This window comes from Gadus macrocephalus, chromosome 10 (genome assembly GCF_031168955.1).
Source record: "Gadus macrocephalus chromosome 10, ASM3116895v1".
NCBI classification, from domain to species: Eukaryota; Metazoa; Chordata; class Actinopteri; order Gadiformes; family Gadidae; genus Gadus; species Gadus macrocephalus.
Window position 1 is genome coordinate 5,403,960 of NC_082391.1, and position 18,387 is coordinate 5,422,346.

Below are 18,387 nucleotides of genomic sequence, written 5' to 3' on the forward strand. Positions count from 1 at the left end.
GATAATGCCCTGTGTTTCAGTAGAGTTCATCTCAGCTGTCTCCACAACCTCCCATACTGCTCATCTCTGAGAGGTACCAGATGAACCTGGATGTGGGCTATGATGGTATTAATTATGATAATTCATGTTATTAAGGCATATCAATTATAAGGTTGGAGGTTATAAAGCAGGGCTGTTGTTGCCATGGTTAGAGTGAAGGTGTGTGTGTGTGTGTGTGTGTGTGTGTGTGTGTGGTGTGTGTGTGTGTGTGTGTGTGTGTGTGTGTGTGTGTGTGTGTGTGTGTGTATGAGGAGGGAGGGTGGTCTTCAGACTAGAACTAATAGTAATAATTGGGGTTGTACAGGCGACAGAAGCCCTATATTGTCCAGGTTTCGACAATTCTGCGTGTGCACAACATATCATTAACAGGCACACGCAAACATACGCGTTAAAGTGAGGATGCACACTCAAACACACACACACACACACAGTCCTACAGACAGATGTACACCAACACACATGGACACACACAGTTGTGTTTTAGCATGAAACGATATCCCACAATCCCCAGGGAGGCTGCACGGTTCCGTTGCTATGACGACTGGCTACCCCTGCCCGATATGCGGTGATATTAAGATACAGTGAGGGAAGGAAGAGGGGAAGGAATGTTGTGGGGGGGGGGGGGTAGAAGAATGTGTGAAAGAAAGAGATATGAATGGATTGTTGCCTTTCATTCATCATCTTCCCTTGCCCAAGCTTGGTTGTGACTTGTTACTGTCCATGTACTCTTAAGCACAAATGGTCAATGTGTTAAAAAGTTTACATAAATAATATAGAATGAACAACGACAACCCAACGTCAGGTAGGGCTAGTCCACTCTGCCCCACACACTAGTAGGCCACCGTACTGCCACAATAAGCCCTGCTGTGCCTGCCTGGCGTCACCATCGCCACCTGCTGGCAGGATAAGGCAAGGCCATTAAAAAACATTTATCCACGCTGTCACAAAAGTAGTGGAGTTCATACATCAGACCGGATCATATCCCAGCCTGGTCCAAATCAGCCATTCACAGCCGAAGTATAAAGACAGTATGAAACACATGTCTCCATTTGAAAGGAACAATTCTGTCAATATGATGTATTCTACTGTTTATGTGTGTGTTTGTGTGTGTCCCCCCCCCCCTCTCTCTCCCTCTCTCTCCCTCCCTCTCCCTCTCCCTCTCCCTCTCCCTCTCCCTCTCTCTCTCTCTCTCTCTCTCTCTCTCTCTCTCTCTCTCTCTCTCTCTCTCTCTCTCTCTCTCTCTCTCTCTCTCTCTCTCTCTCTCTCTCTCTCCATATCTCTCTCTCTCTCTCTCGTCCCCACCAGTTACCCGGCGGTGTGTGAGTTCCTTCAGACCAACAACCTGCTGTCAATCATCAGAGCGCACGAGGCCCAGGATGCTGGGTGAGCTGACTGACTGACTGACTGACTAACTGACTCACCGACTGGCTGTCAATACCCCCCCACCCCCCCAGCCCGACATGCATTCACTCTGTCAGTGAAATATGATGTCCTTCTGCGGGGTTCACTGATTAAACACACACGTGAAGGAAGGAAGGGAGAGTCTGAAGAGTGTTGGAGCACTGCGTAGTGAATGCTTTTCTGTTCCGGTGAAATAATGTGTGAGATTAACAGAAATGGTTTTCAGCCCAATGCTTTTGCCTGTGAGGCAGCAACTGAAGTAGATCAAAGCGGTGATACTATGCCACCAGGTGTGAGTGTGATTAGTCATCACATGCCGTTTGAAAATCTGCCTTTTCCTGTGTTTTATCACAAGTGGGAGTGTCCGACTAGATGCATGATTGATATATTAGCAACATTTTCTGCAGTCCACCGGTTAGGCTAGTAGACCGATCCATCCAGCATACTTCTAGGTGGACACTCCCACCTGTGATGTCACTAAAACAAAAAAAATAAAAACAAAACGCTCTTCTAATGGCTGTTCTCGCTCAGACCCGGTGGCATAACATCACCGCTTTAACACTCAGAGATGGAGAGCATAAGGAGCCGGCTGCCCCAGGCTGGTCCTTACAAGTTAGTGAAGCAATTTAAGGAAGAAATCCTCGAAGCAACAGTAGTAAAGGAGGTGTTGATGGCGTGATTCTCATTGAGCAGTCAGCTGCCTTGACGGTTGTGGGAACCGATAGATATGCACAACACATACTGCGACTATTTTACCATGCAGAGCACGCGCCTGTCTGAGCTGCGACCCACCATTACTGTGGCAGAGTAGCGCTTTACAAACCGTGAATAATGTGGAGCGCTCAGCGTGGATGTTACTGTCTGTTATATCATCGATATGAAACCGTGCTTCCTCCAATGAGCGTCATGGCCCGCAGTCGGATTCAGGGCCAGTAGTCATGTAACTAAGGGGACTCTCCAAATCCAACCAATTATCCGAAACCTCAAATTGAACCAGCCGGTGGCTAATTAATTTGAAACCAAATGGCCTATTAAAAATGTCAAAGATTGTTGATTAAAATCTCCCCGTCTTCCGTAGCCTGCAGGAAGGGTTTGACTCTCTCCCTTCTCTTGCCCCTCAGATACCGTATGTACAGGAAGAGTCAGACCACCGGGTTTCCCTCCCTCATCACCATCTTCTCCGCTCCGAACTACCTGGATGTGTACAACAACAAAGGTGTTACACGCACACTCGCACGTGTACACACACGCACACACATAAAGGCATTCACATACATTGACGTACAGCAATGCATTCAATGATGTGCAACCACATGTTCACAAATAAACTGTGTGTTTGTGTGTGTGTGTGTATGTGTGTGTGTTTGTGTGTGTGTGTGTGTGTGTGTGTGTGTGCTTGTGTGTGCTTGCGTGTGTGTGTCCGTGTGTGGTTGTGTGGTGTGTGTGGCGCATGTGTGTGTGTGTTCGCAAATGTGTGTGTGTGTGTGTGTGTGTGTGGCGTATGTGTGTGTGTGGGTTTGTGGGTGTGGCGTATGTGTGTGTGTTGGTGTGTGTGTGTGTGTGTGTGTGTGTGTGTATGTCGTGTGTGAGTGTGTGTGTGTGTGTGTGTGTGTGTGTGTGTGTGTGTGTGTGTGTGTGTGTGTGTGTGTGTGTGTGTCTCCAGCGGCCGTGTTGAAGTATGAGAACAACGTGATGAACATCCGTCAGTTCAACTGCTCCCCCCACCCCTACTGGCTGCCCAACTTCATGGACGTCTTCACCTGGTCCCTGCCCTTCGTAGGGGAGAAGGGTGAACACACACACACAACGAAAAACACACATCAAACTCAGACACACATATAACGCAGACACACAGACACACACACACAAAAAGAACACACATCAAACTCTGACACACCCATAAAGCAGACACACACAAAATAATTGAAATACACACATCAAACTCAGACACACACATATAACAGACACACACATACACACAGAACAAAAAACACATCAAACTCTGACACACACATAACACAGACACCATAAAAACAAAAAACACACATTAAACTCAAACACGCACACACATATTATTGGAAGAGTTGGTTGAAGCTGCTACCTCTAAGTAATGGTTCTGAATATTAGTAATATGATTCATTGCTGTACGAGTACTGAGCTCCAGTCACCTGCTGCCTCCTCTGACCTGCCCTGTCCTCCCCTCCAGTAACGGAGATGCTGGTGAACGTCCTCAGCATCTGCTCCGACGACGAGCTGATGAACGACGGGGAGGAGATCTACGACGGTGAGCGAGGAACGCCCAGTGTCTGTGTTCAGCCAGTTCAGCAGAACACATGCTGCTGGAGCCGCACACCGGGCTGACGTTTCCTTGTACAATTTATGTTTTATTTTAAGGTTTATTTGAATAGGGCCAGATACATAAACATAGATATGCTTTAGTCACCTGATGTTTGCATCACAGTGTATTTAGCCAAAGCTAATTTACGACACTTTTTCAAGTGAAAAAGGAAAGAAGACATACAGAGAGAGCCCGTTGTAAAAAACTAAGTATGCAAGCAAGATTGTTGTTGAATTCGCCAAAAGTTTCTTTGAAGGTATCAAATGTAGTGATACATTTCAAGTGGTCTGGCAGTGAGTTCCGTCATTTGATCCCCTTTACTGAAAAGGCAGTTTGACAGAAAGATGTTTTGCAGAAAGGGATACTACAGCTGCCTTTTGACGTTGCTCGGGTGGTGGATCTGGAACCACTTTGCAATCTATTTATTGTCTTGCAGAGCGGTTGGGGAGCAGTGTTATTTAGGCATTTGAAGACCAATTTTAATTCAATGGAAGGAAATTAGCAAACCTTAAAATATATTTGCTTAGAATTTGGCAATGATGATACCTTATTCTCTTCTTGTACTTTATTCTCTTCTTGACTAGCCTTGAAGGACCTTCAAGGCTCTGTTATAAAGACACTTTACTACAGTATAGCCTCAACTTATCTTAACTTAATCTGACCTTTGTGTCAAATAATACCAGAGACGTACTGTTAGCATTTTGTCTGAACACCGACACCGGCAAGATGGACTGACATCCTGCTTTTATTGAACTGTGTTAAGAAATATCAGGAGAAAAATAATTAGCTTTTTTGATTCATGAACTACCGGGATCTCAAATGTTAAACTATTTAGGTTTGGGAGGGAACAGGATTAGAGATCCATGAACATGTACACAGAACCAGAGCCAGGCAGGGAGGGTTTTACCTGCATTTCACTGCTCTCTGATGGTGGGGGAAGGTTTGTGCAAAGGCTTAACCACTCTGTGGTGGTTGAAGCACAAGTCAAACAAAGAAAAGCACACAAATAGAAGGTTTCCACTGTGTGTTGAGTTGACGTTTTGCTTTGGGCTTTGCTGTGTTTGTCCTCTTCCTCTCCTCTTCCTCTCCTCTTCCTCACCTCTTCCTCTCCTCTTCCGCTCCTCTTCCTCTGCTCTTCCTCTTCCGCCCCTCTTCTCTCCTCTCTGCAGCCAACGCTGCGGCAGCAAGGAAAGAGGTGATCAAGAACAAGATCCGCGCCATCGGGAAGATGGCCAAGATGTTCTCTGTTCTACGGTGAGTGCAGCCCGTGTGTGTGCGTTTGTGTGTATTGGTGTGTGTATGTGTGTTTGTGTGTGTGTGTGTGTGTGTGTGTGTGTGTGCGAGCGGGAGTGTCTGTTTAAAAATGTGTGTGTTCACAATGTATTTCTGTGAGAAAGCAACAGAACCTCAGATCCACATGAGACGGTTTTTTATCATTATGCGTTTCTCTGCATAATTGCCGCCAAACCAACCAATCATCTCCTAGCCAAAACAGGCTCTTTGCTGACACACAGTATGAGAACTGGCACCTCATCCAAAGACCCACCTCCAGCCACCCTTGACAGCATACTATTCGGCCAGTTGTACGCAGGTATACTCAACAATGCGGTAGCGGAATTGGTCTGTGATCTGACCCACTATGCACTGCATAGTGGGGCCTATCGCTGCTGAGAAGAAGCATGCCTCCCATTTAAATGAGAAACGCATCAGGGCAACAACAGAATAAGGGGGACAGTGGGAATGAAAGTTAAGACAAGTAACTTCAGACAAAGGAGCCTGTCCGAGCGCAGTATCACACAGGATGTGGCGAAACATAACAGGAAGTAATGACCTTTGGTTATGACCCCGATCCCTTATCCTCCCAACCTCTCTCTCTCTCTCTCTCTCTCTCTCTCTCTCTCTCTCTCTCTCTCTCCCAGGGAGGAGAGTGAGAATGTGTTGACCCTCAAGGGGCTGACCCCGACAGGCATGCTGCCCAGCGGAGTGCTGTCAGGGGGCAAGCAGACACTGCAGAGTGGTGAGTGTGTATACACACACACGCACACACACTCACACGTACACAAACACATGCGTACACTAACAAACACACACACACTCTCTCTCTCTCCCTCCCTCCCTCCCTCTCTCTCTCTCTCTCTCTCTCTCTCTCTCTCCCTTTCTCTATCTCACTCAAACTCACACTCATACACACACACACACACACACACTCACACTCACACATAACACAGACAGACAAGCATCATCGAGTTGTGTGACACACACACTGAAACACACTCTAGTCTTCCTCCATCTGTACCCCTCTCTCCTCATGCTCCGTATTCAGTCGCTCCCTCCGCCCCGTCCCAGCGCCGAGGACACCAACAGCCTGCTGTGGGTGTGGGCGTGTGCGTGTGCACGCGCAAGCGATCGTGTGTGTGTGTGTGTGTGCGCGTGTGTATGTTTGTGTGTGTGTGTTAGTGAGCTAATGGCAGCTATTGCGCACGCTGACACCGGGCCCCTGTGAACCACAGCCTCAGTGCTGCTTTAGGGGCCTCTGCATGAGTAACACACACGCTCCTCTCTCTCTCTTTCTCTCTCTCCCTCTCTCTCTCCCCTCTTCCCTCTCTCTCTCTCTCTCCCCTTTCTCTCTCTCTCTCTTTCTCTCTCTCCCCTTTCTCTCTCTCTCTCTCTCTCTCTCTCCCCCCCCTCTCTCTCTCTCTCCCTCTTCCCTCTCTCTATCTCTCTTATCTTCTTTATCCTTTACTCTTCCTTCTCTCTGTTGGCTCCTTGCTTCCCTGTCTTTCTTCTGTTTCCTTTACCTTCCCCTTCGTTCTATTCTCTCTTTTCTGTTTCTTTCTATTATTCTCTCTCTCACTTTCTTTCTCTCCTTCTATCCTTTCCTTCTCTCCTTTCCTTCCCGCCCATCCTTCAGCTACCATTGAGGCCATTGAAGCCATCGAGACAGTTGAGGACGCCGAAGGTAAAACCGCTGTCGTTCCACTGTGTGTGTGTGGGTGTGTGCGTGTGCGTGTTTGTGTGTGTGTCAGTGTCCTTGTGTGGCTCCATGTGTGACTGTCTGTGTGTGTGTGTTTTTACATTTGTGTGTGTGTGTGTGTGTGTGTGCGTGTGTGTGTGTGTGTGTGTGTGTGCAGCATGGCTGCCCTCTAAGCCGCCCATGCTTGTGAGGTCTTTAGCCCCGCCGCTGCTCATCGCGCTCCCCCCCCCCAGCTGGGGGCGTTCCTCCAGGGGAACTTGATCCAGTAGCCCCCTCACACAAACCCGCGGTTCACCCACTCACCTCAAAACATCCAAGAACATCACTCTGTCATGCTCTCGCTGACACTTTTTCTCTTGAGTCTCACTTCGTAATCCTCAGCACATACAAAGACGAATGGGAGCCTGTGTACGGCAAGCCCAGTGGGACAAAGCGCCTTTTAAACGTCTGATAATGACCGTTATGTAATGATAATGAGTCCCTTTAGACAATCAAGCAGACAATTTTAGCTGTCAATCGTAGAGAATTTCACGTCCAATCAGGGACTTTCTACCTGTTCTACATCCTGCTTTATATCCTTGCTATACTATTAAAGAGACACCAGTCAATGTTATAAACTCATTAGAATTGGTCATTAGTAGACCCATTTTGACCCATTTGGCTTGCTGTCTTCATGGTTTGGGAGTGGTGGAGGGGTGGAGAGTTTCAGCGGCATCTGTCGTGTGATGTGATGTTTATTTGACAATTTTAGTTTTTTTATATATTGTTGTGTTCAGTTTGTGTCAGTCAATCTATTTCATCACAAGTGGAAGCTACAGTCATATTCCATAAAAAAAAAGTCACTAATGCCGCTTTTCCACTGCATGGTACCAGCTCGACACGACTCGACTCGACTCGACTCAGCTCGCCTTTTTTGCGTTTCCACCGCGAAAACATGGTATCTGGTACCTGAAGTGGCTGCTTTTTCTAGTACCGCCTCGCTCTAGGTTCCAAGCGGCTGAGCCGATGCTAAAAGGTGACGTCGGCAGACGGCCGGCCACTGATTGGCCAGAGTGTGACGAAGTCATGAGAGCGACATGGCAACCATGCTGGTAACAGCCATAGCAGCGCCGCAGCCAACATATTCCACTTCTTCAACATGCCAGCTAATAATACGAACACGAATACCATCGCATCGATGTTCTCCATTGTTGTTATGTGGGTTCTGTCCATGTGTGGGTTACGTAGGTGTTGTTTGCGTCGCGTACAAAAATACGTCACGGCCCTTTCGCGCAGCCGACCCCGCCCACGTCCCGGAGGTACTATTTGCGGTGGAAAAGGACCCGCGCTGCTACCGTGTCGAGTCGTGTCGAGTCGTGTCGTGTCGAGTCGAGCTACATGTGCGGTGGAAAAGCGGCATAAATGTCAAATTACAGAATGATGAGAGACGCGGTTTTGTGTCCTAACACACACTTGGTGGCTCATCCACTCAGTCCTAATTTAAAGGTTGGGTATGGGATTTGCTAAACGGCAGCAGATTTTTAAAGTACACAACTCAAATGGTCCTACCCCCTCTCCTTCAACGCTGACTCTGACTCCAACCATTCCAAGTACATGGACGCGCAATCATCCACGAGTGCGAACACAGATGCGGGAGATCGAGCCATTACCTAGTTAGCTAGCTCCAGTAGCTACCGCAGGATAACAACAGAAGCTTGCTCTGGGTCACGAGCTTTGAGTACGTGCACAAAGGGGTCGCGCGGGGAGTGCAGTTGCGACCGTTTGATTGACGTACTTACTGTCCAATGCAACTCGGTGGTTCTGGAAATCATTGGCTGGAGTTTTTCGAGCCCTGCCCGTTCCACAGATGATTGACTTGTTTAATTTTCATGTCAGTACTTCTAACTCAGTGGCTGTAAGTGGGTTATGATAAGGATTTCGTGTAATTTTGCAAAAATGGCCAAAAAAGAGAATTCCATACCCAACCTTTAACAGTTGAAAGTGACTTCTTGGCTGTCGTTGTCACTGAGATGCTGAAATAGATTGCGGCCACACAGTGATGCAACCGTTCTGTTTCCCTCTGTAGTTTGTGTTTGGTTTTTGACGTTGTATCTATGCTTCAGTCTGTACTTTTGTCCTTGTAACACAGTACTAGTAGCCAGTGTGGGCCTAATGCTACTAGTAGTAGTAGAAGTAGTAGTCGTAGTAGAAATAGTCGTAGTAGTAGTATTGCATATATTAGACATTAATGCAGACCATAGATATTATGTGTTCCAGATTTTTTGGCCACAATTTTTGCTGATATGCGCTGATATAAAATGTGTGAAATAATCTTTAGCAAAAATTTCATTTTGTATCCTTAAGTGAACATGAAATTAGGTCAACGCAGCCTCCCGCTCTACTGACAGACCTTCAGACATCACACTTTGTTCTTCTGTCCTGACATGTGTCCCGATATTTGTCTGTTTGTGTATATATTTCCTTCAATGTTTGTGTGTGTGTGTGTGTCTGTGTGTGTGTGCGTGTATGTGTGTGTCTGCGTGTGTGTGTGTGCATGTGTGTGTGTGCGTGCTGATGCGTGTATGCGTATGTGGGATCTGTGCATGTATGAGTGTGTATGTGTGTGTGCACATGTGTGTATGTGTGCGTGCATATGTGTGTTTGTGTGCGTGCATGTATGCGTATGTGTGTCTATGTGTGCGTGTATGCATGTGTGTGCGTGTGTTTGCATGTGTGTGTGTGCGTGCCTGTGTATGCGTGGGTATGCGTATGCATGAGTGTGTTTGCGTGTATTTGTGCCAATGTGTGCATGCGTGTATGCGTATGTGCGTGTGTGTATGTGTGTGTATGTGTGTGTATGTGTGCGTGCGTGCCGATGCGTGTATGCATATGTATGTGCGTGTGTGTGTGCGTGTGTCTCCGCAGCCATCCGGGGCTTCTCCCCGCAGCACCGGATCCGGAGCTTCGAGGAGGCGAAGGGTCTGGACCGCATCAACGAGCGCATGCCCCCGCGCCGGGAGGGCGGGACCGGCCTGGACACGCCCCTGGGCCGGTTGACCGTCGGCGAGCCCAACGGCACCGACAGCAACAGCAATATACAGTGATGGCCACCGCGTTGGTTCTCTTTGTTTGGTTCCTTTCCTCTTCTCCCGCCCACACACACACACACACACACACACACACACACACACACACAGGAAGGACATTCGCTAAGGAACCAGGCTCATCAATGCGGTGTATACAAAGACACCATCCCCAACACGGAGAGGTCACCACCCCTAGATATGAATCTATACATTGTCATATACAGAACAATGTGCATATACACGCATTCACACGCATTCAGCACCATTACCTTTCCCCCTGTCCTCTTTCTTTTGAACTGTGTGTGTGCGCGTGTGTATAAGGTGTGAGCATCACCGGGACTATACCATACATGGCTCTCACTGAACTACAAAAACTACAAATCCCACGTGCTGGCCAGAAGAGGAAGCAAATAACCTGCTCAATGCAAAGCACGAGCGATACTGTTTACTGTGTACTGTGATGGGAGGGTGTGGTCAGCATGGTGTTGTTGGGCTGTGTCGTGTTTGCTGTGCATTTGGTGTGGGTTATTTTTAGGGTAAAGTTAGAACTTATGAACTGGAACTGTGTGTGTGTGCGTGTGTGTGTCCAAATTGGGCTTTTTAATCTAAAGCAGTGGTTAGTAATCACAATGTAAGATTGGTTTTCTAAGCTAATTGACATGAAGTGTGTGTTTGTGTGTGTGTGTGTGAGAGTGTGCCTGCGTGTTGGTGTGATAGATGGGTGGGTTGTATCTGTGTGTAACTGTGAATGGGTGGTGGTTTTTCGCGTGGGCGTGTTTGAAAGAAACGTGAGTGACATGTGCATTGCATGCAGAGTACCAAGAGAGGAAAAAAACGAAATCAAATCAAAGTGTTGCTGCGTAGTGCTGCATACAAACTGTTTATGCATCAGGGGCTTCATCTGAGCCGGTGCGGGGGGGCCACAGACTCACAAGGCGGTCAGCTCTAATCCCCACCGGCTCTTTTTTCACTTTCTTTCGTTAGCCTGGGTTCCCTAGTTAGCTTTTGTAGCACTACCCCATCCATCTTCCCTTCATTGGTAACCAATCTGAGGGGGCATGGCTCCAGGGAGCAGAAAGCGGTTTTATTCTGGTGGCCCCCGCATTGGACCCCCCCCCCCACCCCCACGCTATCCATGGAACAACACATACAGTGGGAATGATACTGCACACGTGATGCATTCAGATGCTGGGATTGCACAAGCAGTACAATGGAATTACATGGGATGCTTTGTGTGTGTAGGGGAGGGGGGATGGGGAGGGTGAGTTGTGGTGAAACGTGAAGTCAAATTCTATTCATTCTATTTCTATATGCTCCTTTTCTTGTCTTGGTGCTGTCCAAATGTTGTCCTGTACGATGGACAGCATCGCTGGCTGGAAGCTCCGATAAAATCACACGAACCGGGTGGGAAACGGACTCGGTGTAGCAAGCAGGCGACCAGCCGAGCAACCACGGGCAAAATGTCAAAAGAAAGGGTCTTTGTAAAGCATTTATATTTACGCATTGCAATGCATGCAACAAGTTAAGTTATTTGATAATGATGTTTCGGATTATGTGCTCTGTGTTTCACTATAGTAAGAGTTTTCCTTCCTTTGATTCTTTGGAGATTTTTCTGGCCTATATAAATTAAATGAGGATACTGGAATATATTTATGTTGTACATACTGTTTATTTGATTATTTTTGTAATCATTCTGCGTTATTTTCTTTGTTTTTTCATGCCCTGTGTTGTGGTTTCTGTTGACTCTGCGTAGCGCGACGTAGCTTCTTTCCTCGGCTCCTGGTCAAAGAATAGCAGCCCTTTATAACTGAAACTATGAACAACGATGGCCGATATAACACGAGCATCGACGAAGACCATACTATATACAGAGCCACAGGCGTTCAGGCCACCCAAGCATGCTTGCATGGTTAAAGAAAATGATTAAGTCACGCTATTCAATTGCAAAAAGCCATTTTTAACAGAAAAGCGGATTTGCTGCTGTCACAATTTAAAGTAAAAGTAAGTCAACTATCTCTCTCTAAAATGCTATTTCTTGGCGACTCCTCGTGTTATTTAAAGATATATTGATTCTATGATTATTATATTCATTATGGACATTATTCTTAATATTTAAGCTATCTCTCTTCATGTTGCGTTTATCTTCTCGTGCTTCTTTGGAGACTTGAACCTTCCCTGTCTCTTTTGTCTCTCTCTCTCTCTCCCTTTCTCTCTCTCCTTATGATTATGAATATCTCCCCATCTGTTTTCGACTCCCCAGTCACTCAACACTAAACACTGTAAGCATGCCCCATGGGACGATCCACCTTTTTTACTCTTGAATAAAATATGCATGAATCCTTTGATTCGTTTTCTCTTCCTTCTCCAAGTCGTGCCGTCAAACAGAGAAGAAACAAAAGCCCTGCTTTCTCTCACACACACACACACACACACACACACACACACACACACACACACACACACACACACACACACGCACACTCACACACACTCACCCAGCTGCTCAGCAGGGCAAAAATGGCTTCAATACTGGATTTCGATCCAGTATTGAAGTGATATTGAGTAAATGATATAATGTTAAGCTCAACATCAGTTGATCAGTCAGTAACTTACCAGGTTACTCTCCTGAAGGATGCTGCTGAAAACAGGGGTTTGTTTTCAGTGTGAGTGGAAAAGTCGCAGAAGTAATATCTGTAGGCCTCCATGAAGAGAGGCCACCAAAGGTCAAACTAGACGACCTTCATGTGGTGTTTACAACGTTAAAGCAGATCGACAATATTTCAAAAGCCACCTTTTCTGTATGGAGATGATCGGTTATAAAGAATAACAACAGCATCCCATGTAGGCTACTAACGGTTATAGAGAGAGCATCTAAAAGGTATCAGTTGCATTAAATCATGTTCAATTGATTGCCTAACGTTCCAATATATAAAATCAACACTAATATGGATCTTTAAAAGCATAACCTGCTTTTTCTTCAGTCCAGAGGTTGGCCTGTAATTATTCACATTATTTGTCATTGTTTACAGTAGCCTACAGTGGAGGTTAGGGTTAGATCTTCACACGAGATTGATACCACTTGTTTTCAGAGAGGACCACAGGGCAGAGGGCAACACACACACTTTAGGATTAGCCGACAATACCCTCCCTTAAAAGCAGTGGGATTAAAGTCAATCATCAAAAATGTATTCACAAAAGTAGTAGGCCTATATGTGACATGATTCTGTACCACCTATTCAAAATGTAAAAGTAAAATCAATATGAATATATCAAGGGCTGTAAAAAGTATGGATTGATTATTAAACATTTCTAGTTATGAAAGGTATATAGGTTGATAGTAATACATCTGAACTATTCCGAACATCCATAGCTACAGGATGAAGCCGTAAATGAATGATTCTGTTCCTGCACATGGACTGTATATATAGGTTCAAGATCACCCACTACTACAAGTAGTATATTAACATCAGAGCCCATGTTTAATTTGAACAGGCACATGCATTTGTGAATTTATGGTTGTATAGGAACATGAAACTGCAAGGTTGTTTTGGAGAAACTGACGCAGATTTTTCCCCGGGAAAATTCTATGGAGGATGCGGGCATCGATCCCGCTACCTCTCGCATGCTAAGCGAGCGCTCTACCATTTGAGCTAATCCCCCTAATGGCTGTTCATTGGTACTTGGTTCTCGTGAAATCAGCCCTAAAAAGTGAAGCTAGTTTGTGCAGCTCAAATGTTGGACGACAAGGCTTTGGATTATACATATTAGCCTACTATATTAGAACTTTTAAAAGTTGCCTATTGGACTATTCAGAACATCCATAGCTACAGGATGGGTTGTAGCCGTAAATTAATGTTTCTGTTCTGCACATGCAATCGAGCATACAATTTTTTTCCCCCAAATATTGGTTCTAGGCCTATTACATATATGAACCAAAGGAGACCAGATTCATTCTGAAATAACACGTTAATTCCGTCAGGCACATGCATTTGTGAAATGTTATGGCAATACGGGAACGTGACACTGCTAGGTAAATTGGGAGAAACTGACGCGATTTTTTTGCAGGAAAATTCAATGGAGGATAGCCTACTTTCTTCTCAATTCATCCGTACTTTTAAAGAAAGAGCCGATAGTGGGTGCAGCTCAAATTCTGGAGGAGAAGGCTATGGAGGCAATTGAGCCAATCCCCCTACTGGCCATCATGCGGTACTTAGTTCTGCATTGATCCGTACTTTTAAAGAAAGGGTGAAGTTTGTGCAGCTTGCTAAATGTTGGAGGGGGAGGCTATGGATTTTAGGTATTTGCCTATTTAGAAGTTGGGGAACTTTTAAAAATACCTACCTAAGGTTAATCACATATTGCAGATCTTTTTTTGCATTTCGAATTATAAAGAGACATAAAGAAATAAAGTTATACATTTGAACAATTTCGTAATTCTGCGCTGTTGAGAACAGATTTTTCCCCAATATTGGATATATTACATGCAGTTCAATATTGCAATATAAGAATTTTGTGAGTGAAAATCATACTATATAGATTATTATTCCCAAAGTGAAATACTTCCAGCCTTAATTTTTTTTAATCCTGAGGATTATTGCTTGCAATTGATGCAAACCCCAAATTCAGTATCTCGTCTGCATTGTTGGGTCTCATGTCTCTCATCTTTCTCTTCAAAATACCCCACACATTTTCTATGGGGTTCAGATCAGGCGGGTTGGCTAGAACAGTGATCTCATGCTCATTAAACCAGGCATTGGTTATTTTGGCTGTGTGGGCAGGGGCCAAGTCCTCCTTTATAATTAAATCATCAAGTAAGTGCTTTAAAACGTCCTGGTAGACTGCTGTGTTGACTTTGGACGTAAACATAAAACAAAGTGGACCAACACCAAATCATGGCCCCCCAAATCATCATTGGCAATGGAAACTTCACACTAGACTTGAAGGACCTTGGATTCTGTGCCTCTTCATTCTTCCTCCAGACTCTGGAACCTTGTTTTCAAATTAAATGCAAAATTGACTTTCATCTGAAAAGAGGACTTTGGACAATGAGTGACAGACCAGTTATTTTCTCTCCTTAGCCCAGGTAAGACTCTGGTTTAGGAGTCGCTTGACACGAGGAATGGGACAATTGTAGGTTATGTCCTGGATACGCCTGTGTGTTGGCTCCTGGTGCACTGACTCCTGACCCAGTCCACTACTTGTGAGGCTCCCCCACATTTTAGAACGGCCTTTGCTTGACAATCCTCTCAGGGCAGCGGTTATCCCTGTTGCTTGTGCACCTTACCACACATTCTCCTTCCACTCAACTCTCTATGAATATGTTTGGATACAGCTCTCTGTGAACCGCCAGCTTCTTAGCAATCCTTGTTGCTGTCAATGACTGTCTTTTGCACCTGTCAGGTCAGCTGTCTTCCCCATGATTAAGACATAATCTAGATTAAAACGAATAAAGGTTGACATTCTTTGTAATACTTTTTAATGAAATTATATAAAGTATGAGTTTCAGTTTTTAATTTATTGGAAATCTTCACAATATTCTAATTGATTGAGATGAACCTATGCCTCTCGCATGCTAAGCGAGAGGAAAATGTTTAACTTTAGGGGTAATTCAATTAGGCCTATATAATATACGAGTTTCACTTTTAATTATGTTCTTGAAATTAATTAACTTTTCCACGATATTTATCGGGATGCACCTGTATTTGATATAACCACTATTGGGGAAGGTGTCAACCGCGCATAATTACGAAATTGTTCAAATGTAGGCCTACAACTGAAGGCTATGTCTATGTCTTTCATAATTAGAAATGCAAAAAATAACCTCAATAGGTGATTAATCTAAGGTTAACTTATAAGGAACTTTTAAAAGTTCAAAGTAGGCTATTATGTAAAATCCATAGCCTTCTCCTCCAGAATTTGAGCTGCACCCACTATCGGCTCTTTCTTTAAAAGAACGGATGAATTGAGAAGAAAGTAGGCTATCCTCCATTGAATTTTCCTGCAGAAAAATCGCGTCAGTTTCTCCCAATTTACCTAGCAGTGTCACGTTCCCGTATAGCCATAACATTTCACAAATGCATGTGCCTGACGGAATTAACGTGTTATTTCAGAATTAATCTGGTCTCCTTTGGTTCATATATGTAATAGGCCTAGAACCAATATTTGGGGGAAAAAAATTATATGCTCGATTGCATGTGCAGAACAGAAACATTAATTTACGGCTACAACCCATCCTGTAGCTATGGATGTTCTGAATAGTCCAATAGGCAACTTTTAAAAGTTCTAATATAGTAGGCTAATATGTATAATCCAAAGCCTTGTCGTCCAACATTTGAGCTGCACAAACTAGCTTCACTTTTTAGGGCTGATTTCACGAGAACCAAGTACCAATGAACAGCCAGTAGGGGGATTAGCTCAAATGGTAGAGCGCTCGCTTAGCATGCGAGAGGTAGCGGGATCGATGCCCGCATCCTCCACACTATTTTCCCAAGGGCGTAACCACGCATTCTTTGGGGGGGTCGTGTCCCCCCCAATGTTGAGAAAATACTAACCTGTCCCCCCCAATATACAGCAGGATAAAATGTAAAATATATGTTCTCTTTTGATGAACCCTGTCAATGGATCGGTCTCTTGTTATGTCTTATTTATTTTCAATTTATTTCCGTTTGTTAAGCGTGTGAATCCCCCCTCCTAATTGTACACTTGTGCGATTTAGTTTGAAACCACCTCGCGACTTTCTGCGTTGTCATGGTTACCCCACACTCTTTCTTCAGTGAGAGCCAAGAAAGTAAAGTTGAGTAATGGAGGATTTGAGGTTACCTAAAAAGCAGAAGAAACTGGACCAACAGCCAAGCATACGCAGTTTTTTTCAGACAGTAAGTAACTTGATACCGAGCTTTGAGTAAGCAAATAAAACGAGTAGCCTCGTAAAAGCAGAATATTAAATATAGCTCATGAAGGTCAGTCGCTGTTCTTTTGATAAAATGACATGGTTACGATGCAGGCAGCACAGAGAGAGGAGAGAGACAGGCATGCTGAAAGCAGTGGCCAGACAGGGACATGCTCTGAACATGCAGGTGATCAGGTGAGTCATTTGAATGTAAGTAACGTTATTTAACGTGTTGGAGAGGAGGTAACGGACAATTTAAGGTTACTTAAAAAGCGGATAAAACTGGACCAGCAGCCGAGCGTACACGTTGTTTTTTTCAAGTCTCTGATTTCAATTAGACTATTAGACTTCTCATTGTTAATACACACTTTCATTATAGAAATTAACCTGGACTTAAAAGTCCTCAGCAAATTTTTTTGTTAAAGTCTGTACATCACAAAAGTACATCAGTAGTTGTCCTAATTAAAATAACATTAAAAAAACATGCTTTGGGTATGTGGTATTTTTCCATTGGAAGTTATCCTTTTTGCTACAGTACTACTGGAAGAGCATAATTGTAATTGGTAGGTGTGTTTAAGGTCAGTAAGCAACTAACCAAAACAAAGTGTGTGTGTATGTGTGTGTGTGTGTGTGTGGGGGGGGGCAGACATTACATTATTACATGCTTTGGGTATGTGGTATTTTTCCATTGGAAGCTATCCTTTTTGCTACAGTACTACTGGAAGAGCATAATTGTAATTGGTAGGTGTGTTTAAGGTCAGTAAGCAACTAACCAAAACAAAGTGTGTGTGTATGTGTGTGGGGGGGGGGGGGGGGCGGGGCAGACATTACATTATTACACTATTCCTTTAGATGTGAATTCAAATGGTCAATGTAGTCCTCGAAACGTTCTAAATGTCCACATTTTCATATATAAATATAGAATTGTAGGCAATGCACTTAACAAATAATAATAAAAAATTGGACCCCCCCAATGTCTAAACCATGGTTACGCCCTTGTATTTTCCCCTTTCAGTGTTCACCAAGTTTCCCATGATGTCACGTTCATATACAGCCAGATTGGTCTCTTTCGCCATGTCGTTCACATACAGGTGCGTAGAGTGGACTCAGGCAGGAGTCAGTGCATCAGGAGCCACCACACAGATCCAAAAGCTACAGGTGTCCCATTCCTCGTCAAGCCACTCCTGATGAGAGACATCGTCAGAAGCATCTTACCTGGGCTAAGGAGAAAAATGGTCGCCCAGTATCCAAAGTCCTCATTTCGGATGAAAGTCAATTTTGCATTTAATTTGATTCAAGGTCCCAGAGTGGAGGAAGAATGGAGAGGCACAGCATCCAAGTTTCTTTGGATTTGATTCCCTGGTGTTGATCCGCTGTGTTTCATCAAGTCCAAAGTCAACACAGCCATCTACCAGGAAAAAAGGGAGATGAGAGCCACGAGACCCAACACGCAGACGAGCTGAAGGCCGCTATCTGGGCTCCATAACACCTCACAGGCTGATCGACTCCATGCCACTATGCATCGATGAAGTAATTCATGCAAAAGGTACCCCAACCAAGTCTGAGTGAACATACAAGAACTTTACAGAAGGCTGACATTTCCGTATTAATTATTATTTTTTTTACTGGACTTGCATTGCGTGTATCTTCCGGAAAGTGCAATTGATATGAATGAATATTT

The 18,387-nt window shown here is 44.6% G+C and overlaps 1 long non-coding RNA gene, 2 other non-coding genes and 1 pseudogene across 3 annotated transcripts; 3 read left to right on the plus strand and 1 right to left on the minus strand.

The window, feature by feature from the left end:
- The window catches only part of LOC132466496 (protein phosphatase 3 catalytic subunit alpha-like), a 16,645-nt pseudogene extending 4,483 nt beyond the window's left edge, over nucleotides 1–12,162 (plus strand).
- On the plus strand, nucleotides 6,746–8,671 carry LOC132465529 (uncharacterized). Its single transcript, XR_009527605.1, has 2 exons — nucleotides 6,746–7,590; nucleotides 8,146–8,671. It is a non-coding gene; the product is annotated as an uncharacterized LOC132465529 (long non-coding RNA).
- A 1,242-nt stretch (nucleotides 12,163–13,404) lies between the features above and the next one.
- trnaa-agc (transfer RNA alanine (anticodon AGC)) lies at nucleotides 13,405–13,477 on the minus strand. The gene has a single exon. It is a non-coding gene; the product is annotated as a tRNA-Ala (tRNA).
- Nucleotides 13,478–16,220: 2,743 nt separating this feature from the next.
- On the plus strand, nucleotides 16,221–16,293 carry trnaa-agc (transfer RNA alanine (anticodon AGC)). The gene has a single exon. It is a non-coding gene; the product is annotated as a tRNA-Ala (tRNA).
- The last annotated feature ends 2,094 nt before the right edge of the window (nucleotides 16,294–18,387 follow it).